An 18,747-nucleotide genomic window follows, 5' to 3' on the forward strand; every position below is an offset into this window, starting at 1 on the left:
CAGTTCTGAAAACCTTGCCCTGCCCCTTTCTGGAGCCCAGAGTGATCCCATAGGATCACTGTCAGTGCAAGGAAGGAGCATTTATCTGTCCATCTGTCTCACATGTGCAATGCCAGTGTGTCCTTCTGTGTGTTCTGTGCAGCCACAGATGAGAGCAGAGAGGGAAGGGGCTGGGCCCAGGGCTGTGCCCCGGGGCTGAGCCTTTCTCAGCTCCTTTGCTGGCCCCAGGGAGCCTGAACTGCTCCTGCTGCCACTGCCAAGCCCTGGCCCTGCCTGGGGCTGGGTTTAGAGTTGCTGGCAGCTCCAGGGAGTCCTTTCTGCCCAGACTGCCCCACAGGGGGCTCCTCCTATCCCAGTGTGGGGCCACTGCAGGCACGAGGTGCCCCTGGCCCTGCTCCTGAGTGGAAGGCAGAGCTGAGGGAGTGCCTTGGAGGCCACCAGTCAACCAGGTGCCCTCACGGACACTTGGGCCTGAAGGAGAATCTTCAGCAGTGCCATTGGAGCTGTTCTGTCCTGCCTTTCTTTGCAGCTGAGCCTGTTGGTGAAGGTGATCTGGCTTCCCAACCCACGTTCAGGATTGAGCCTCTGGGAGATGGTGAGGGTAGGTCAAGGCCTCTCCCCTGGGAGAGCTGCCAGCTCAGAGCCCAAAGCTCGGCCAGGGGGGCATCGCTGCAGGTGCCAGGACAGAGCCATGCACATGTGTGCCCTCGCACTGCGCGATCCCCTCACTGCTCCTGCGGCTCAGTGGTGCCCGTGCAGCTGAGCAGAGATGGCAGAAGCTTCTGTGGCTGTTGAGTTACAGGGGTGTCTGCAGAGAGGACTTTCCCAGGCCCTTTGGTGGATTTTGCACGAAAGCCCAGCTTCCATCGCAGGGGTGAGTACTGTGTCCCTACTGACCCCACAGGCTGAACCCTGCTTTTGTGGCATCCTTTCATGGGAAATGGAACCATGTTGCTCCAAGGTCCTCCAAGGGGAAAGTACAAAGCTACAGGACAGAAGAAACCCCATGAGCCATCTGAAAAAATGAGGCAAATATTGGTGGAAATGCTTCAGGCAGGACAAGGTGAGTGCATTCCCTCAGCCTTGTCCTGGGGCTCAGCAGCCGGGGGCTTTGGCTGCACATCTGGACACGCCGTGCCCGGCACAGCAGAAAGGGATCCATGGCAGCCTCGCTGCCCCGCTGCTGCTTCCACGCCCTGCAGGGCTGTTGGCCAGCCTGGCCTGGCTGCAGCTTCTCCCCAGCCTCTGCACGAAGGTATTGGGCAGCAGCTGACAGGCAGTCAAAACTGCAGCAAGGGCATGAGATGTCCTGCAATTTCCTGGTCTCGAGGAGGATCAGGAGGGGTGGTGCTTTTGACAAGAGAGAACCCTGTCACAACCCCAATAGCCAGGGCCTTATCCTGATCCTTATCCATGTCTTGGACAAGTATTGCCTCCTGAAGAGGCCACCTCCCAGATGTGCAATGATTCCATCTGATCCAGCTCTGCCTCTTTCTTTCTCAAGAGATGGACAGAGAGGCTCTGTGGAAGGCTGCATTTCCTGAAGGAAGGGAGGCAATCCCAGGCATGGGCTCAGCCACAGGAGGTAATTGCTGTGCTGGGCTCAACCCTCAGTGAGGCTGTGTGCCAGAAGCTCTTCCCACAGGGCCTGAGCTTTGTGAGAGGTTCTGACTTTTCCTTCATCTGTCTGAGCTGCCCCAGCAGAGAGAGGCAAGAAGGGATAGTTGTGGCACTGCCTGCTGCAGTTTACCCCAGGGATTTAGGGAGGGTTTCCTCTGTGGGTGCAGGAGAATAACCAGGGGCCCTGGGCGGGTCATGCCACCTTTCCAGGGATGTGTCACAGGGCCTGAAAAGAGGGTGGAGGGTGACCAGGAGCCAGGCCAGAGCTCCCCAGGCCCCTGAGCAGTTTGGCCTTGTCCATTTACATTTGGCCTCACGGCTTTACCCGAGACCCCCTTGCAGAGCCTAATCCCTAAGGCCGAGAGAGACAGCAGCAGGCCATGGAAATGGTTCTAATGTCTGCTTTCCTCTAGACTGGGAACTTGACATGGTTTATCTGGGAGCCCTGGCACATGACAGTTTGAAGACCTTGGGAAATGCTGGAGGCAAGTTCTCAATGTACCCTTCCTGACAACATCTGCAGAGACCAGGTGGCAAGAGCTCACAGATGTGCCCTTTCCCTTCAGACCATCTCAAGGTTGATGGATTCCGGAAAATTTGCCCTGCTCCTTTCTGGAGCCCTGAGGGATCCCACAGGACTGCTGTCAGTGGGATGAAGGAGCATTTAGCTGTCCATCCTCCTCCCATGTGCAATGCCACTGTGTTCTTCCGTGTGCTCTGTGCAGCCACAGAGAAGAGCAGAGAGGGAAGGGGCTGGGCCCAGAGCTGTGCCCTATGGCTGAGCCTTGCCTGCAGCCTGAGGATCTCCTACAGTGCCACGGGAACTGTTCTGTCCTGCCTTTCTTTGCAGCTGAACCTGTTGGTGAAGGTGATTTGGCTTCCCAACCAACGTTCAGGATTGAGCCTCTGGGAGATGGTGAGGGTAGGTCAAGGCCTTTCCCCTGGGAGAGCTGCCAGCTCAGAGCCCAAAGCTCGGCCAGGGGGGCATCGCTGCAGTGCCAGGACATAGCCATGCATCCATGCATGTGTGTGCCCTCACCCGGCATGAGCAGAAGTCCCTCGCGGCTTCTGCTCAGGCCTGACAGCTGTTTGGAGGTGGGAGGGCCCTGTCCCAGCCCCAAAATCCCAGATGTTTTCCTGATCCTTATCCTTTACTTTGAAAAGCATTGCCACCTGAAGATGCCACCTCCATGAATAGTGGATGGTTCCATCTGATCCAGCTGTGTGTGCCTCTTCCTTCCTCAAGTGATGGACAAAACGTCGTTGCTGCAGGAGGTCCAACCCGGAGGAAGCAGAGACCCATTGCCAGTCCCTGCTGCAGCAAAGGAGGAGATGCCGGACACGGGCACCCATACAGAAGGTAATTGCTGTGCCAGGCTCAGCCCTTGGTGGGGCTGTGTGGCAGCAGCTCTTCCCTCAGGGCATGCCCTTTGCTGGGCCCAGCAGCAGCCAAAGCTGGAGGCGCCTCTGGAGGCTTGGAAGACTCTGGAGCTCGTTCACAGCCCCAGGGAAAGGGGACTCATGCACCAACGTCCCTCCCGCTGCAGCTGCTCCGGAGCTGGCCCTGAGTGCCCAGAGGCCCAAGGCACAGGAACAGCCCCGAGCGGGAGCCCTGGAACGAGCCCAGGGCCAGAGCCAGCCTTGGCTCCCGACTGGGCAGGGGCTGCACTGGGTCCTGACAGGGCCTGACTGTGTGCCCTGGGGCTGGGGGAGCTGTCACGGGGCAGGGAGGGCCAGGGCTGGCAGTGGCTGCTCAGGGATGGCTTTGGCCCGTGTCCCTCCAAGCAGCGACTGCCCAAGCAGCTGCGCTGGCCTTGGGCTCTCCTCCCGGCCTGCTGGGCTTTGTTGGGTGGCACAGCCTGTGCCAAGGGGCAGCCTGTGCCTGCAGGCCCCAGCTCTGGGGGAAATGGAGAACGTCCTGCCCGCATCCACCGTGATGCCAGCTCAGCAGTGCAGCACAGCACAGCACGGGCTCACGCTCCCCATTGCTCCCACAGGTGCAGCTGGAACCACAGCACATGTTCCTGATTCCCAGAACGGCACTGGAAGGGGTGTCTGTAAGGGAACACGCTCCTGGCTAGGGTTAATCGCAGGCCTGCTTTCTTTGGAGCTTATCATCATCTTATGCTGTGTTGGAGTCTGGTGTTACTGGAAGAGAAAACAGTGAGTGTTTTCATCATTTTTCCCTTAAAGAGCTTCTTTTGAAAGCCTAATGTAGAAAGAAAACCTTCCTGGAGAGGCTGCAGTGGAGTTGTGGCCTTTCCATGATTGTGAAATATCTCTGCTGAGGGTTCTGCTGCTGCCCAGAGCTTTCATTGGCCTCCTCATTGCTGGACCTTCTCCTGGTGGGCCTGCTGGGGCCGCAGGCAGTGCTGGCTCCCACTGAGGCTGCCTGGCCTAGAGAAACCCCAGGGGCACAGGGCAGAGGCAAAGCACGGTGGGGAGCAGAAAGAGCAGGGACGAGATTGCCCTTGAAAGGCAGAGGCGCTCTGGGGCCCGCTCCTGGCCAGGGAGCCTGCCCAGAGCCGTGCCCTGCTCGCCAGGGCCTTGAGGGGCAGCTGTGCAGCTGGGCCAAGCTGTGCCAGCAGCTCCAGCCGTGCTGGGGAGCCTTGCCAGCTCTGGGCCCTGCTGTGCAGGAGGCTCCCTGTGTGCCACTGGCAGCTGGGGCCTCAGCCACCTCCTCTCTCCACAGGAGCACCTTTGCAGCTTCACAAGACCGGCCAAGTAACTCAGGCAGGGAGAGCTGGACCTGTCTTCAGGCATGCCCATGCCATTGCTACACGTGTGTGCCACCACTGCATTATCAGCTTATTGCTGTGGACGTTCGGCCACCACCCAGAACAGGAGCCTCTGTCCCTAAACGTGCTGGCTCTGGTGTGCGGCCAGGACCGAAGGTGGGCCCCTCCTGCCAGGGAAGGGCTTGAGCAACACCTCTGGGCTTCAGCTCTGGTCTCTGGGTGGTAGCACCAGCCCTGGCTGATCTTTGTGTCTGGGCACAGCCAGAGCTGGGCAGGCAGCCCCTGGGCATGGGGCTCCTGAGGCACCACGTTTTGGCTTTTGTTTTTCATTTTCAGAAATCAGAAATTTTTAGGAATATTTAGAATTTTTTTCTTTTTAGAAAGAGATTCCACCTAAATTCTCCCCTTCTTCCATAGACGTTTAGGATTATTCAGAGTAGTTGTGGAATTCAGGAAAACTTCGAACATTTTACACTTCTAGAATAAAAAACAGAATTGCATTTGATTGGTAATCTTTATTCTAGGAAGAACTAAGCCAACCCATGACAACTAGTATACTGGAGAGGCTCTTTTCCCACTGCAGATTTGTACCTAGCCACAAAAACGAACATAAAGCGTTTTCCCTGATATTTCCCGGGATTTCTGACAAGCTCACCTCTCAGCCTTCACAGGCAAACTTTGAGCACAGCGGGAATATCTTCAAGGCACCATCTTTGTTTGCTTCTTCAAGAACTGCCTCAGTTCTAGTGCAGAGGCTTCTCTCAGCTTTGTGCCACCCCGCTCCACCCCAAGCCTGTCCTGAGCCCTCTCCTGCAGCTGCTGCACTGCCATGGAGGTGCTGTAAAACATAGCAGCTCTGCCACACCTGCTCAGCAGGACTGGAGAAGCTTTCTGGCCTTGCTTACATTAGCCTGGTGGCTTCTCTAAACACAGCTTGAGCTTTTGAATGCTGGGTTTCACCTGGCACAAAAACTGATGCTGCCTTTCTCATGGAGGCTAAACTCCAACGGGCTTTCAAAGCTTTCTGGCCAGCATACGGCCTGGGAAACCACTTAATGCAGCCATTTCGTCTTGAAAATGGCCCAGTCTGTGTATCAAAGAAGCTTGTTTAAATGCTGGAGCCCACCAGCGCATCTTTCCAGGGCATATCTTTCTGCTGCACACCTCTCCCCAGATGACTGCCAAACAGCACCTTTGACAGTTCTTTTCTCCAGAAGCTTAGTGGCACCACTTTATTTGGGGAGAAAAAAAAGAGAAATGTTCTATGATATTATCATTATCATCCTCATCAAGACAATGAGCTGCAAATTAATTAAATTACATCAACAACTCTTGCTGTGGACTTATTCCTCAGAGTGCAGCACTGGCTTTACTATGCCTTGAAACTGCAGATGTGCTACAGCCCTTAAAATCAGGTGGATGCAGATGTGATTTGAATCAAGCATGGCTCTGAGAGAGCTTTAGGGATTGGGCCTACACTGGCACTGTTATTTGTCTGGAGAACTCTGCCCCAAGCTATGTGAGAATGAAATTATTTCTGTTGCACATCCTGACCAGAACAACATCATGGCCACAATAAATGCCTTGATTCTCTGACACCAAAATGTTTACATAGGCTTTTGTTTTCCCCACACTTTCAGTGACACCTGGAAAGGCCCGGCCCACACAGTGGCAAGGGATCCATGGCAGCCTCACTGCCCTGCTGCTGCTTTCCTAGGGGAAGGAATGGCACCCTGGCAGCTACTGCTGCAGGAAGGAAGGCAATGCCATACACTGACACAGGCACAGGAGGGAATTGCTGTGCCGGGCACAGACCTCGGCAGGGCTGTGTGGCAGCAGCTCCTCCCCAGGGCCTGACCTTGCACAGGCCCAGCAGCAGCCAAAGCTGGAGGTGCCTGTGGAGGCTTGGAGGCCTCTGGAGCTCGTTCACGGCCCCGGGGAAAAGGGACTCATGCACCAATGTCCCTCCCTTTGCAGCTGCTCCGGAGCTGGCCCTGAGTGCCCAGAGGCCCAAGGCACAGGAGCAGCCCCTAGCGGGAGCCCTGTGGCGAGCCCAGGGCCACAGGCAGCCTTGGCTCCCGACTGGGCAGGGGCTCCAGGGTGTTGTTGAGGGATGAATGTTCCCAGCGAGGTTGCAGAGGAGTTGTGGCCTGTCCGTGATTGTCCAAAGAACTCTGCTGAGGTTTCTGCTGCTGCCCAGAGCTTTCATTGGCCTCTTAAGTGCCCAGGCCTTGTCCTGTCCAGGGAGCCTGCCCAGAGCCGTGCCCTGCTCGCCCGGGCCTTGAGGAACAGCTGTGCAGCTGGGCCAAGCTGTGCCAGCAGCCCCAGCCGTGCTGGGGAGCCTTGCCAGCTCTGGGCCCTGCTGTGCAGGAGGCTCCCTGTGTGCCCCTGGCAGCTGGGGCCTCAGCCACCTCATCTTTCCACAGTTCCACCTCTGGATAGGAGTTGATAGGTGGCAACTGCACTTCCCACCCAAACATGTTGAGCAGCTCCTCCAGTAGTAAGAAGGGCCTGGGCAGCCCTCTCAAGAGCTCTGAGAAGAGGACCCCGGAGCAGTGATTTATGAGGAAACCTCCTCCTCATCTGTAGATCCCACTGCCACATCCTCTCCCCATGCGTATCCCCAAGCTACCTTTATCTCTTTCTATATCTTCCTGTTTCCTGTCTCAGCCTATTCCCAAGTTCTTCTATAGACCCCAGGAGCAGCCCAGCACCCTCCAGCCCCTCTTGAGACCAACATGTCCCTTCCTCTGCCCCTGAGCCCCGTGGCCCTGCCCTCTAAACAACACTGAAGTTAACCCTGCTCTCTGCCAGGCTAGATGATGGCCCTTTCTCTTGTTGCACTAAAGGGAAGGTGCTGTCACGCCAGTGCTTGGGTGACAGCAGCAGCAAAGCCCAGCCGGCAGCAGCACTGGCTGAGCTCCATGGCCAGGAGCAGGCGTGGATGCCCACGGTGTGGGCAGGCAGGAGCCAGGCAGGGGCTGCTGTGACCAGTGGCGGGGTCCCGAGGGCTGGGGGAGCCCAGGGGTCAGGCAGCAGCATGGGGCTCCTGAGAAAAAACAACCCCATTTTGTCTTAGTTTTTCAGTTTTAGAAATTAGAAATTTGTAGAAATATTTCAAAATATTTTTTGTAGACATACATCCCCAAATATTTCTTCCCAATTACTATAGTTGTTCAAGATTTTTCTAGGTAGTTTTAGAATCCAGAAAATGTGACCTCATTTTGTCTTAGTTTGTCATTTTTAGAAATATTTAAAAATATTTTTGTAGAGAGAAATCCCCAAATGTTTCTTCCCCATTACCAGAATACATTTATATTTGTGAAAATAGTTATACATTCTGGAAAATTATTTCCCCTATATAATAAAAAATAAAATTGCATTTCAGTGGTAATCTTTATTCCAGGAAGAAGTAAGACTCCTCAGCCAGCCAGCCTGCTGCACAGGCTCTTTTCCCGCAGGAGCTTTGTACCTAGTCACAACCAACATACATAAAAGCTTTTCCCAGATACTTCCTGGGATTTTTGACAAGCTCACGTCTTAATCTTCTCAGACAAACTTTGAGCACACTTGGAATTTCTACAAGTTACCATCTTTGTTTGCTTCTGGTGGAACTCCCTCAGTTCTAGAGCAGGGCCTTCTCTCAGCTTTCTGCTGCTCCCAGGCTCTCCTCCCAGCCTGCTGGGCTTTGTTGGGTGGCACAGCCTGTGCCAAGGGGCGGCAAGGTGCCTGCAGGCCCCAGCTCTGGGGGAAATGGAGAACGTCCTGCCCACATCCACCGTGCTGCCAGCTCAGCAGTGCAGCACAGCACGGGCTGACACTCCCCATTGCTCACACAGGTGCAGCTGGACCCACCACACGCGTTCCCCATTCCCAGAAGGGAATTGGTTTCGGTCAGGGAACATGCTGCTGGCTAGGGTTAATCGCAAGCCTGGCTTTTCTCTGGCATGCAGTTAATGGGGGGACCTCTGTAAGCCTGGCAGATGACCGGGGTCCGTCATGAGGCACACGAGTGGGAAGGTGGTCTTGTGCGTGTTGGGTTTTGCAGTAAGACTTGCAGGGCTTTGGGTCCTTTGGAAGTGGTGCATGTGGCTGGGGTTCCTCATGAGCTTCTATGGGGATTTGGGATCTTTTCTATCGTGTACAGGGGACTGGAGACATCTGTAAGGCTGGCAGGGGCTTGACTTCCTCGTGATGACCATGGTGGTTTAGTGCTTGCCATCAAGGCCTGGAGAGGAGCTGAGTCCTTGCTAAAGTTGGCAGGAGGCTGGGTTCTTTTGTGAGGCACACAAGGTTGTCTTGGGGTCTCTGCATTGATGTGAACGGATTCCTTGTGAGGCACACAGGGATATTTTTTGGTCCCTGCTGAGGGGTGCAGAGATCCCTCATGAGGCACAAAGGACTATTGATCGCTACTGACACTTGCAGGAGTCTCTTATGAGGTGTGCAGTGGTGTTTTTCAGTCTTGTCAGTGCAGCAAAGGCCACTCTCGGACGACGATATGCAAAGTCAGCAGGAAGCTTCCTGCAACGCCTTGGCCTGGCCTGCAGGCCCAGCGGGCGGGTGAAGCCATCCTTGGGGGCCGGACGGGGCTTCTGGAGCCGCTGCGCCCCTGTCGGGCCAGCCCGGGCCCAGGCAGGGAAGGGCCACAGCCCCGGGCTCAGCTGGGGCTGCCGGACAGCACTGCAGGCAAAACGGGAGGCTCACTATGCCCTGGCCTTGTGCTGCAGCCCAAGGCATTTACAGCCATGGCCGTGCCCATGGGCACAGGAGGCACCAGGGGCTACAGGGCAGAGGAAAAGCACGGTGGGGAGGAGAAACAGCAGGGACGAGATTGCCCTTGAAAGGCAGAGGCGCTCTGGGGCCTGCCCCTGGCCAGGGAGCCTGCCCAGAGCCGTGCCCTGCTCGCCGGGGCCTTGAGGGGCAGCTGTGCAGCTGGGCCAAGCTGTGCCAGCAGCCCCAGCCGTGCTGGGGAGCCTTGCCAGCTCTGGGCCCGGCTGTGCAGGAGGCTCCCTGTGTGCCACTGGCAGCTGGGGCCTCATCCACTTTCTCTTTTCACAGAAGCGCCTCTGCAGATTCACAAGACCAGCCAAATAACTCAGCCAGGGAGAACTGGACCTGTCATCTCCCAAGTCTGTGCCAGTGTCTGTTGTCCCTTTTACAGCTGCATTACCATCTTATATGCTGGGACATGCTGTTGCCACCACCACCTAGAACAGGACCCTCTGTCCCCAAAGGTGCTGCCCCTGGTGTCCTGCCAGGCCAGGAGGTGCAGCCCTTCTGGCAGGGAAGGGCCTTACTCCACCACCATCTCTGGGCTGCAGCTCATGTGTCTGTGTGCTACCACCAGCGCTGGCGGAGCTGCTTGTCTGGGCAAAGCCAGGGCTGGGCAGGCAGCAGCCAGACTTGGGGCTCCTGAGAAAAAGAGACCCCATTTTGTATGCATTTTACATTTTTACACGGCAGACATTGTTCAAAACATTCACAAACAATTTTTGTAGAAAAAAATCCCCATATATTTCTTCCCTTTTCCCAAAGGAGTTCAGGATTTTTCAAAGTAGTTGTAGAATTCCGAAAAATGTGGAATGCTTTTACACTTGCAGAATAAAAAATAAAACTGTATTTATTTGGTAATCTTTACTCTAAGAAGAACTAAGTCATCACAAGGCACCCAGCACACTGCAGAGGCTCTTTTCCCACTGGACATTTTTACTTAGTGGCAACAACCAACTTAAAACCTTTTTAGGTATTTTCTGGGATTTCTGAGAGGCTCAACTCTCAGACTTCAGACGTAAACTTTGAGGACAGGGTGAATATCCTCCTGTGCAGGGGGTTCTCTGTGTGCCAGCTGCAACTGGGACCTCAGCATCGTCCTGCCTCAACAGGCGTCCCTCTGCAGCTTCACAGGAATGGCCAAACGCCTCAGTCTGGGACACCTGTACCAGACATTCCCCATCGCCATGCCCATGCCCGATGCCCCTGTCACAGCTGCATTACCAGCTTATTGCTGTGCAGATGCTGCCACCACCCAAACAAGGTCCTCTCCCCCTGAAGGCACTGGCCCTGATCTTTGCTTCCTACTGAAGGTGGGCAGAGCTTGGCCAGCATTTCTGTTGCAATAAAGAGATAGAGCTGTAACCCCAATGTCCAGGTGGCAGCAGCAGCATGTCCACCTGGCAGTCGCACTGGCTCAGCAACGTGCCCAGAAGCAGCCGTGGATGCCCACGGTGTGGGCAGGCAGGAGCCAGGCAGGGGCTGCTGTGACCAGCGGTGGGGCCCCGAGGGCTGGGGGAGCCCATGCTGAGCGTCCCTGGGCTGAGGGCACATTTCCTTCCCTGGCAACATCTGGGCCTGCACCTCCTCCAGTGGCAAGCCCAAGAAAAGAGGGAAGCCATCAGGATCATCACCAGGGACACAGTCTAACCCACAATTTCAGCAGGTGACAAATAATGTTTTGCTGAGCAGTGGAGCTGTGATACAGGAAAACAATCAAGGCATTTTGTTTCTACAGATGGGGGCACACTCTGGGGGTACAGCTGAGGCAATGATGTCATAGCAGGCTCAGGGGTGACAGCAGGCTGAGGTCACAGCAGGCTCAGGGGTCACAGCAGGCTGAGGTCACAGCAGGCTCTGAGGTCACAGATGTCCCAGACCCGGTGGTTGCACAGCAGCACAGGGAGCGAGCAGTCAGTGCTTGAGCACAACTGTTGCAGCAGCAGCAGCGGCGGTGGCAGCAGTGGTGCTGACATTGGGACAGCGGTGTCAGGACAGCGGTGGCAGCAAGAGCTGAGGGACTGGCAGAGGGCAAGGCAGCATGGCCCTTGCTCTGCGCCTCTTCCTCCTGCTCCTCCTGGCCGTGGCCCTGCCTGCCAGGGCTGCCCAGGCTGCTCCGCTGCAAGCGCGGCGAGCAGGTGAGCCGGCAGCCTGGCTCCCCTTTCCCGGGACAGCGCTCCCTGCTCCCCGGGAAGCGCTGGGGATGGTTTTCCCCAGGCCTTCAGGGAGGGTTTCCTCTGGGGAGAGAGAGAGCCCCCACGGACCCTGGGCAGCCCCTGTTTCCTCTCCGGGTATGTTTCACAGGGCCTGCAAAGATGGGGGAGAGTGATCAGGAGCCTGCCCAGAGCTCCCCAGGCCCCTGTGCAGTTTGGCCTTGTCCATTCACACCTGGCTCCCACAGCCTTACCCAACCCCCTTGCAGTGCCCAATTTGCAGAGGCAGAAGGAGATCCCAGCACATCACAGAAATGGTTCTGATCTCTGCTTCCCTCCAGATTGGAATCGCAACTTGCATTATCTAGATGCCGTGTTGGATGAGAGCTTGAAAATATTGGAGGATGCTAGAGGTAAGTTCTCCGTGTGCCTTTCCTAAGAGAATAATCTTATGTGTCTATGTGGCAAGAGCTCAATCATGAGCCATTTCCCTTAACATAATCTCATGGTTGAATAAATCTGGAATTCTTGACCTTCTCCTTCTGGAGCCCTGAGGGATCCCACAGGATCACTGTCAGTCGAAGGAAGGAGCATTTAGCTATCCATCCTCCTCCCATGTGCAATGCCACTGTGTCCTTCCGTGTGCTTTGTGCAGCCACAGAGAAGAGCAGAGAGGGAAGGGGCCAGGCCCAGGGCTGTGCCCGGGAGCTGAGCCTTGCCTGCAGCCTGAGGATCTCCTACAGTGCCATGAGAGCTGTTCTGTCCTGCCTTTCTTTGCAGCTGAACCTGTTGGTGAAGGTGATTTGGTTTCCCAAACCACATTCAGGATTGAGCCTCTGGGAGATGGTGAGGGTAGGTTAAGGCCTTTCCCCTGGGAGAGCTGCCAGCTCAGAGCCCAAAGCTCGGCCAGGGGGGCATCGCTGCAGGTGCCAGGACAGAGCCATGCATGTGTGTGCCCTCGCCCTGCACGGCCCACTCACAACTCCTGCGGCTCAGTGGTGCCCGTGCAGCTGAGCAGAGATGGCAGAAGCTTCTGTGGCTGTTGAGTTACAGGGGTGTCTGCAGGGAGGACATTCCCAGGTCATTTGGTGGATGTTGCACACAAGCCCAAACGCAGGAGTGAGTGGTGTGTCCCTGCTAACCCCACAGGCTGAGCCCTGCTTTTGTGGCATCCATTCATGGGAAATTGAAGTATTTTGGTTTATTGAAGGTTCTCTGATAGGTAAGAACGAAGCTATAGGACACAAAAATCCCCATGAGCCATCCAAGCACATGGGGCAAATGCTGAAGGAAATGAAGCAGGCAGGACCAGGTGGGTGCATTTCCCTCAGCCTTGTCCTGGGGCTCAGCAGCCGGGGGCTTTGGCTGCACATCTGGACACGCCGTGCCCGGCACAGCGGGAAGGGATCCATGGCAGCCTCGCTGCCCTGCTGCTGCTTCCACGCCCTGCAGGGCTGTTTGCCAGCCTGGCCTGGCTGCAGCTTCTCCCCAGCCTCTGCAGGATTGAATGTGGCATCAGCTGACAGGCAGCCCAAACTGAACAATGGGCATGAGATGCCCTGCAATTTCCCATATCCAGGCAAAGCAGAAGGGGCAGGTGTTTGGAGAACAGAGGTCCCTGCGTTACCCAAAAAGTTGATAGGGATTTCCTGATTCTTAACCATGTCAGTGACAAGCATTGTCTCCTGAAGAGGCCATCTTTCCAATGGGGAACAGCCCAATCTGATCCAGCTCTCTCTTTTCTTTTCTCCAGAAGCTGATGGAGAGGCTGTGCAGAAGGCTCAGGTTCCCAGAGGAAGCAGGGGCTCATTGACAGCCTCTGCTGCAGGAAGGGAGGCGATGCCAGGCACAGCCACAGGAGGTAATTGCTGTGCCTCTGGGCCTGAGCCCTGCTGAGGCTTGAGCTGCCCTCTCTGCTGCTTGGCACTGCAGGCACAGCCCGGACAAGATGGGCACAGCCCAGAGGAATTGTCCCGAGCAGGCTCAGGGCACTCGGGTACTGAGCTGTCCTGCCGGGCTCCCTCCGTGGGAGACACATCCCCAAACCTGGGAGCGGCTGCACGGGGTGCCCATGGTGGGGAAAGGGCAGAGGGGGAGAGCAAGGCTCCACTGGGTCCTGAGAGGGCCTGGCCTGGTGTCATAAGCTTGGGCAAGGTGTCCCAGCAGAAAGATGGAGAGAGGGGGGGCAGGAGGGAAGGAGGTAAGAATTGTTCTGGCACTACATGCTGCCATTTTCCCCAAGGCTTAAGGAAAGTTTCCCGCTGTGGCAGGGAGAGTGTCCCAGGGCCGCTGGGCGACTCCTGCTGCCCCTCCAGAAATGTTACACAGGGCCTGCAAGGATTGCGGAGCATGACCAGGAGCCAGCCCAGAGCCTCCCAGGCCCATTTGCAGCTTTGGCCACGTCCATTGACATCCAGCTTCCACAGGCTTGCCCAAAACCCTTGCAGTACCCAGATTCCAAAGCCAAAATTAGATCCCTGCACCTCACAGAAACAGTTCTGTTTTCTGTTCCCTTCTAGTCTTGCATTGTAACACGGATTCCCTGCTTATCCTTCTGGATGACAGTTTGAAGACCTTGGCACATGCTGGAGCCAAGATCTCAAAGTTCCATTTCAATTAGAGGATAATCAGTGTCAGTGAGGCAAAACCTAATGCATGTCCCACTGTCATTAAGAGTAGAAAGGTTGTTGAATTCTAGAAGCCTGGCCCTGCCCCCTTCTGGAGCCCTGAGTGATCCCACAGGATTGCTGTCAGTGAGAAGAATGGGCATTTAGCTGTCCATCCTCCTCCCATGTGCAATGCCACTGTGTCCTTCCGCGTGCTCTGTGCAGCCACAGAGGAGAGCAGAGAGGGAAGGGGCTGGGCTCAGGGCTGAGCCTTTCTCAGCTCCTTTGCCGGCCCCAGGTAGCCTGAGCTGCTCCTGCTGCCACTGCCAAGACCTGGCCCTGCCTGGGGCTGTGTTTGGAGCTGCTGGCAGCTCCAGGGAGTCCTTTCTGCCCAGACTGCCCCGCAAGGGGCTCCTTCCATCCCAGTGTGGGGCCACTGCAGGCACGAGGTGCCCCTGGCCCTGCTCCTGAGTGGAAGACAGAGCCGAGGGAGTGCCTTGGAGGGCACCAGTCAACCAGGTGCCCTCACGGACATTGGGCCTGAAGGAGAATCTTCAGCAGTGCCAATGGAGCTGTTCTGTCCTGCCTTTCTTTGCAGCTGAACCTGTTGGTGAAGGCGATCTGGCTTCCCAACCCACATTCAAGATTGAGCCTCTGGGAGATGGTGAGGGTAGGTCAAGGCCTTTCCCCTGGGAGAGCTGCCAGCTCAGAGCCCAAAGCTTGGCCGGGGGGGCATCGCTGCAGGTGCCAGGACAGAGCCATGCACGTGTGTGCCCTCGCCCTGCGTGATCCCCTCACTGCTCCTGCGGCTCAGTGGTGCCCGTGCAGCTGAGCAGAGATGGCAGAAGCTTCTGTGGCTGTTGAGTTACAGGGGTGTCTGCAGGGAGGACATTCCCAGGCCCTTTGGTGGATTTTTCACGAAAGCCCAGCTTCCATCGCAGGGGTGAGTAGTGTTTCCCCTCTGACCCCACAGGCTGAGACCTGCTTTTGTGGCATCCATTCATGGGAAATGGAATCATGTTTCTCCAAGGTCCTCCGAGGGGAAAGTACAAAGCTACAGGACAGAAGAAACCCCATGAGCCCTCTGAGCACATGAGGCAAATGCTGATGGACATGCAGCAGGCAGGACAAGGTGAGTGCATTTCCCTCAGCCTTGTCCTGGGGCTCAGCAGCCGGGGGCTTTGGCTGCTCATCTGGACACGCCAAGCCCAGCACAGCAGGAAGGGATCCATGGCAGCCTCGCTGCCCCGCTGCTGCTTCCACGCCCTGCAGGGCTGTTTGCCAGCCTGGCCTGGCTGCAGCTTCTCCCCAGCCTCTGCACGAAGGCATTGGGCAGCAGCTGACAGGCAGTCAAAACTGCAGCAAGGGCATGAGATGTCCTGCAATTTCCTGGTCTCGAGGAGGATCAGGAGGGGTGGTGCTTGTGCCCTGTCACAACACCAATAGCCCGGGCCTTATCCTGATCCTTATCCATGCCTTGGACAAGTATTGCCTCCTGAAGAGGCCACCTCCCAGATGTGCAATGATTCCATCTGATCCAGCTCTGCCTCTTTCTTTCTCAAGAGATGGACAGAGAGGCTCTGTGGAAGGCTGCATTTCCTGAAGGAAGGGAGGCAATCCCAGGCATGGGCTCAGCCACAGGAGGTAATTGCTGTGCTGGGCTCAACCCTCAGTGAGGCTGTGTGCCAGAAGCTCTTCCCACAGGGCCTGAGCTTTGTGAGAGGTTCTGACTTTTCCTTCATCTGTCTGAGCTGCCCCAGCAGAGAGAGGCAAGAAGGGATAGTTGTGGCACTGCCTGCTGCAGTTTACCCCAGGGATTTAGGGAGGGTTTCCTCTGTGGGAGCAGAAGAATAACCATGGGCCCTGGGCAGGTCAAGCCACCTTTCCAGGGATGTGTCACAGGGCCTGAAAAGAGGGTGGAGGGTGACCAGGAGCCAGGCCAGAGCTCCCCAGGCCCCTGAGCAGTTTGGCCTCGTCCATTTACATTTGGCCTCACGGCTTTACCCGAGACCCCCTTGCAGAGCCTAATCCCTAAGGCAGAGAGAGACAGCAGCAGGCCATGGAAATGGTTCTAATGTCTGCTTTCCTCTAGACTGGGACCTTGACATGGTTTATCTGGGAGCCCTGGCACATGACAGTTTGAAGACCTTTGGAAATGCTGGAGGCAAGTTCTCAATGTACCTTTCCTGACAACATTTGCAGAGACCAGGTGGCAAGAGCTCACAGATGTGCCCTTTCCCTTCAGACCATCTCAAGGTTGATGGATTCAGGAAAATTTGCCCAGCTCCTTTCTGGAGCCCTGAGGGATCCCACAGGATTTCTGTCAGTGGGAGGAAGGAGCATTTAGCTGTCCATCCTCCTCCCATGTGCAGTGCCAGTGCACTGTGTGTGCACTGGCCACAAAATCCTTCTATGTGTTCTGTGCAGCCACAGAGAAGAGCAGAGAGGGAAGGGGCTGGGCCCAGGGCTGTGCCCAAGGGCTGAGCCTTGCCACAGCCTGAGGATCTCCTACAGTGCCACGGGAGCTGTTCTGTTCTGCCTTTCTTTGCAGCTGAACCTGTTGGTGAAGGTGATTTGGCTTCCCAACTTACATCCATGACTGAGCCTCTGGGAGATGGTGAGGGTAGGTTAAGGCCTTTCCCCTGGGAGAGCTGCCAGCTCAGAGCCCAAAGCTCGGCCAGGGGGGCATCGCTGCAGGTGCCAGGACAGAGCCATGCATGTGTGTGCCCTCACCCTGCGCGATCCCCTCACACCTTCTGCTCAGGCCTGGCAGCTATTTGGAGGTGGGAGGGGCCTGGCCCAGCCCAAAATTCCCAGATGTTTTCCTGATCCTAATCCATAATTTGGAAAGCATTACCACCTGAAGATGCCACCTCCATGAATAGTGGATAATCCCATCTGATCCGGCTGTGCCTCTTCCTTTCTCAAGTGTTCGACACACCGTCTGTGCAGCAGGAGGCCCATCCCGGAGGAAGCAGAGACCCATTGCCAGTCTCTACCTCAGGAAATGAGGAGATGCCAGACACGGGCACCCGTACAGAAGGTAATTGCTGTGCCAGGCTCAGCCCTTGGCAGGGCTGTGTGGCAGCAGCTCTTCCCCAGGGCCTGCCCTTCCATGACCTGGCAGCAGCCAAATCTGGAGGTGCCTCTGGATGCTGGGAGGCCTCTGGAGCTCATTCACAGCCCCGGGGAAAGGGGACTCATGCACCAACGTCCCTCCCACTGCAGCTGCTCCGGAGCTGGCCCTGAGTGCCCAGAGGCCCAAGGCACAGGAGCAGCCCCGAGCGGGAGCCCTGCCGCGAGCCCAGGACCAGAGCCAGCCTTGGCTCCCAACTGGACAGGGGCTGCACTGGGTCCTGACAGGGCCTGACTCTGTGCCCTGGCGCTGGGGGAGCTGTCACGGGACAGGGAGGGCCAGGGCTGGCAGTGGCTGCTCAGGGATGGCTTTGGCCCGTGTCCCTCCAAGCAGCCACTGCCCAAGCAGCTGCGCTGCCCCTGGGCTCTCCTCCCGGCCTGCTGGGCTTTGTTGGGTGGCACAGCCTGTGCCAAGGGGCGGCAAGGTGCCTGCAGGCCCCAGCTCTGGGGGAAACAGAGAACGTCCTGCCCGCATCCACCGTGCTGCCAGCTCAGCAGTGCAGCACAGCACGGGCTGACGCTCCCCATTGCTTCCACAGGTGCAGCTGGAACCACAGCACATGTTCCTGATTCCCAGAAGGGCCTTGGAAGGCGTGTCTGTAAGGGAACAAGCTCCTGGCTAGGGTTAATGGCAGGCCTACTTGTTTTGGCGCTTATCATCATCTTATGCTGTGTTGGAGTCTGGTGTTACTGGAAGAGAAAACAGTGAGTACTTTAATCATTTTTCCCTTAAAGAGCTTCTTTTGAAAGCGTAATGTAGACAGGAAACTTTCCTGGAGTGGAGTTGTGGCCTTTCCATGATTGTCTAAAAAACTCTGCTGAGGGTTCTGCTGCTGCCCAGAGCTTTCGTTGGCCTCCTCATTGCTGGGCCTTGTCCTGGGGGACCCACTGGGGCTGCAGCCAGTGCTGGCTCCCACTGAGGCTGCCTGGCCAAGGCAAACCCCAGGGGCACAGGGCAGAGGCAAAGCACGGTGGGGAGGAGAAAGAGCAGGGACGAGATTGGCCTTGAAAGGCAGAGGCGCTCTGGGGCCCGCTCCTGGCCAGGGAGCCTGCCCAGAGCCGTGCCCTGCTTGCCGGGGCCTGTGCAGCTGTTCCAAGCTGTGCCAGCAGCTCCAGCCATGCTGGGGAGCCTTGCCAGCCCTGGGCCCTGCTGTGCAGGAGGCTCCCTGTGTGCCCCTGGCAGCTGGGGCATCAGCCACCTCCTCTCTCCACAGGAGCACCTTTGCAGATTCACAAGACTGGCCAAGTTACTCAGGCAGGAGGAACTGGACCTGTCGTCAGCTATCTCCAAGCCTTTGCTACACGAGTTTGCCACCGCTGCATTATGACCCTATTGCTGTGGATGCTCAGCCACCACCCAGTGCAGGAGCCTCTGTCCCCTGAATTCCTTGCCCTGGTGTCTAGCCAGGACTAGAGGTGGGCCCCTCCTGCCAGGGAAGGGCTTGAGCAACACCTCTGGGCTTCAGCTCTGGTCTCTGGGTGGTAGCACCAGCACTGGCTCGTCTGAGTGTCTGGGCACAGCCAGAGCTGGGCAGGCAGCCCCTGGGCATGGGGCTCCTGAGGCACCACATTTTGGATTTGTTTTTCATTTTCATTTTTTAAAATATTCAGAATTTTTTTTTTTTTGTATTTTTAGAAAGAAATCCCCAAAATTTTCTTCCCTTTTTCCATAGACATTTAGGATTATTCAGAGTAGTTGTAGAATTCAGGAAAACTTAGAAC

This window comes from Melospiza melodia, chromosome 10 (assembly GCF_035770615.1).
Source record: "Melospiza melodia melodia isolate bMelMel2 chromosome 10, bMelMel2.pri, whole genome shotgun sequence".
Taxonomy (NCBI): Eukaryota; Metazoa; Chordata; class Aves; order Passeriformes; family Passerellidae; genus Melospiza; species Melospiza melodia.